This window comes from Triticum dicoccoides, chromosome 5B (assembly GCF_002162155.2).
Source record: "Triticum dicoccoides isolate Atlit2015 ecotype Zavitan chromosome 5B, WEW_v2.0, whole genome shotgun sequence".
Lineage (NCBI taxonomy): Eukaryota > Viridiplantae > Streptophyta > Magnoliopsida > Poales > Poaceae > Triticum > Triticum dicoccoides.
This window is the reverse complement of record NC_041389.1, coordinates 681,525,104-681,529,378: the sequence shown is the minus strand read 5'-3', so window position 1 is coordinate 681,529,378 and position 4,275 is coordinate 681,525,104. Positions and strand designations below refer to the sequence as shown.

Here is a 4,275-nt window from a genome sequence, read left to right as displayed (position 1 = left end):
TAAAACCCTAAACCTGCGGCGGCCTTTAGTCGCGGTTGGCCAGAAGAACCGCGACTAAAGGTCCTCCGCCCCGACGGCCGCCTGGCGCCCACGTGGACGGGCCTTTAGTCGCGGTTCTTAAGCAACCGCGACTAAAGGGTGGGGCCTTTAGTCGCGCCCGTTCGGTCGCGGTTGCGCAACCGCGACCAAAGGCCCTTTTTCCACCAGTGATATATAGGCTTCGGTGGCGCTCCATCCTCTGGAAGATTTGGGACTCCAGAAACTCTGTGGCTTTCCATAGGACACGCCACCCTGTGCATGTAACCGTGCAAAATATTGTATATGATTTTACTCTTTGGACTGCTAGATTTAGGAGTTCTCAGCAGAAGGTTGGCGCCATGGCGTCAATACCTGTCCTCTCGCACTAGCGCAACTTTGTTAACTGGCATCAGGGCACTTTGAGTAATGCATTCAGATGGGGAGCCTCCCCCTCCTTTGTAGAGGGAGTACATCTTCAACAATCGGTGGCAAGATTCCGTGTAGCCGATGCAGCTATCCTCCGAGCCAAGCTGGATTCGTTTACACGTGCAGAGTCTAGCAGACCGACTTGACAAAAGACATATACTCGATACGACTGATACAAGATTGCAGTACAATAACACAACCTCGGACGCAAAGCGCAGATGACACCGCGCCGGGCGACTACTATGTCTAACACATTCCATATATATCCGTATGATATGCGGAGGATGCTATGCTCTGCTCGGCCTCTCGCCGGAGCCGAGAGCACTGGGCATAGTGACATAAACGGATGGCTCCAGTTGAAACGAGGCATGTCCTCCGGTAGCCCGCCTCTGCGATGCCGCCGTCAGCCACTGCGACTGACGCTCGGCCGTGCTCGCCATACTCTCCTCGAGATTACATGTCATCGACGTGCCCACGCCATCATCACCGTCCCAGGCCACCCCTTCCGGCGGCGGCCACACGAACCTTGGTTTCATCAGAGGCACCTCGGGCGGCGGCGCCGACTTGGCGATGACCTGCACCACCTCGGGCATGGTCGGCCGGTCCGACGGGTTTGGGCTGCTGCACGCCAGGCCCAGGAGCAGCAGGCGTTCGGCGTCACCGCCAGCGTGCAGGCTGTCCTCGTTCGGAGAAGAACTAGCGACCAGCACTGCATCGACGCACTCCAGTAGCCTCCCCTCGCGGTATAAGACGCCACACCCGGTCGGTGATATGGACGTCGTCGTCGTCCGCCGCCCGATGAATCAGCACCCGCTGGCCCGTGACGACCTCCAGGATGAGCTCCCCGAGCGCGTAGTCTGCCGCGTCGCCTTGCCCAACATAGCGTACTCCGGCGCGATGTATCCCCGGGTGCCACCGACGCCAGTGGCGGAGTTCCTGTCGACGTCGACGGTGCAGGCAAGTCCAAAGTCGCCGAGGCGGGCGCGGAGGCTTGAGTCCAGCATCACATTGCTCGCCTTGATGTCGCAGTGGAGGACCATGGGCTCGTGGTGGACGTAGTGCAGCCCGGTGGCTACGTCTCTGACGATCTCGTACCGGGTGGCCCATTGTTGGATGGCGGCCGCGTCAGTGCCTTGCTCCCGTTGCTGCCCGGTGTGACCGCCGCCTCTCGGGAAGAGATGTTGGTCCAAACTGCCATTGGTCATGAATTCGAACACAAGCAGAGGCTCTCCTTTATTGTAAGACCAACCTGAAAATAGACACACATTTGTGTATGTAGCATGTTAAACTTGTCCTTTGCGGCTTTGCACTAGTGTACGTACATAGATACGTTGCAACCTAGAGATTATGTGTAAATAAAGGGATTGCGCATTGCGCATTTCAACATCAGTGTAATGACGGGCAAATCTCAACAGGTTAACATCTAATTATGCTCGCCACCACCGCCACTCGATAAGAGATTCAAAGACCACGCTTTTTAAATTTGCGGACTTCTTCACAATTTTATGGTCATTTGTGTTAGACTGTATAACTTCTATATATGTGTATATATGTGTACGTATGACGTAACGTTGTACGCCTTCATTATATATATGAGATAGGCCATCCCTAGAGGGTTGAGCCGGTTCCCCCAAACCTATTGTCTTACATGGTATCACACTAGGTCAAACGCTTCCGCCTAAACCCTACGTCGCCGCCGCCGCCCTTGTCGATCGCGCCGCGCCGCCACCATCCTTGTTGATCGCGCCCCCGCCGCCATGTCGGGCTCCTCCACGGCCAGCTACTTGCCGGCCTCCCTCGCGGCTCTCTTCCCCCGGCCACTCGACTCCGCCGCGGCTGCGACACTCCCGATCGGGACGAGGAGCGTCGACTCCTTTTTCTCCTTGTCGCCAGGCAACTCGCTGGTGGTTCACACCTCCAGCGCCACGACGGGCGCCTCTTCGCCCGCCTCCATCAACGACGATGTTGTCGTCCCGCTGTCGGCCTCCACGTCGGCCCTGATGGCCGGCCTTGCGGCCTCGGGCCCGGCTACCGCACCGCCTGTTCCCGCGGCCACCACGCCGTCCGTTCCCGCGGCTGCACCCGTGGCACCTGCCCCTATGGCGTATACGCCTCCGGCAGCCTACTCCATGGGCTCCCTGCCGCCGCCGCCGTTTCACTTCGGAAATCTCATCAACATCAAGTTGTTATCAGACAACTACATCTTCTGGCGTGCGCAGGTCCTCCTGCTTCTTGGGAGCCACTACCTGCTTGGCTACGTCGACGGCTCTCTCCCCTGTCCCCCTGCGCTGGTTGATAGCGTGCACGACCCGGTTTATAACCCGGCGCACCGCATTTGGACGGGGAAGGACCAGGCGAACCTCTCCTCCATCCAGGGGTCGCTCACTCCGGCTGTTGCCGGACTTGTTTTCTACGCCAAGACGTCTCACGAGTCATGGACCATCCTCGAGCGCTCATTTGCGGCGCAGTCGCAGGCTCGTGTCTCTGCGCTCCGTCGTCAACTTGGGGAGTGTGAAAAGCTTGACTCCACGGCCACTGAGTTCTACAACAAGGTCAAGGGTCTTGCCGACACGTTGGTCTCCATCGGATAGCCGCTCACCGACTCCGAGTTCAACTCTTTCATTGTCAATGGTCTTGACGAGGAGTATGATGCCTTGGTCGAGATCATCAACGAGCGGGGCAACTCGAACCCCATGATGGCGCACGAGGTCTTTTCCCGCGTCCTTCTCACTGAGCAGCGGGTCGAGTTGCGCCGCTCCAAGAGCAGCGGCTCCCTCTCGGCCAATGCCGCCACCAAGGGTGGCCGCCATCCTTCGTCATCCAGGTCTCCCTCGTGGTCGCCACCGCCGCCCGCCTCGGCCCCCCTGCTACTGCGACCTTACCGGGGTCTGGTGGCAAGCGCGTGTGTCAACTTTGTGGCATTGAGGGGCACTGGTCCTCTAAGTGTCACAAACGCTTTCAGAAGAGCTTTCTGGGCCTCGACAATGATGGCAAGGACACGTGAAACTTTGCGCGTCAGGTGGCCATGGCAGATCGGCCGGTGTCCACAAAGCAGCAAGGGCACACTCAGTCCTACTCTGTTGATTCCCAACCTGTACATGGACTCGGGGGCAACGGAGCATCTGACGAGTGAGATGGGAAAGCTCCATACTCGCGAACCTTACCACGACTCCGACAAGATCCACACTGCCAATGGAGCAGGTATGCATATATCTCATATTGGTCAAGCATCTCTTCTCACTAGGCATGCAAATAGGAGTCTTCAGCTTCATAATGTGCTTAGAGTTCCCTCTGTGACATGTAATCTTCTTTCAGTTCCTAAACTCACACGTGATAATAATGTGCTTTGTGAATTTCATCCTTTTGATCTTTTTATTAAGGATCGGGGCACGTGGGACATTCTTCTTAGCGGACGGTTGTGCCAGGGCCTCTACTGTCTGGAGCATCCTGATGTCGCTCTCGTGTTCAGTGGAGTTCAGGTATCTCCGTCACAGTGGCATGCTCGTCTTGGTCACCCGGCCACACCTATCGTTCGTCATGTTTTGTGTCGTCATGAGCTTCCTAGCATGTCTAGCAATAAAGATGTAGCAGTGTGTGATGCTTGTCAGCAGGGGAAAAGTCATCAACTTCCTTTTTTGGAGTCTAGTCGTGAGGTGAAACATCCTTTAGAACTTGTTTATTCAGATATATGGGGTCCTGCTCAGACTTCTATCAGTGGTCACAATTATTATATCAGTTTCGTTGATGCTTATAGTCGCTTTACCTGGCTTTATCTTATTAAACCCAAATATGATGTGTTTGACATTGTTGTTCAGTTTCAAAAACATGTTG

At 56.0% G+C, this 4,275-nt stretch overlaps 1 pseudogene; it reads right to left on the bottom strand.

The window, feature by feature from the left end:
• Positions 1–639: 639 nt before the first annotated feature.
• LOC119306642 overlaps positions 640–4,275 on the bottom strand; it is a 14,104-nt pseudogene continuing 10,468 nt past the window's right edge.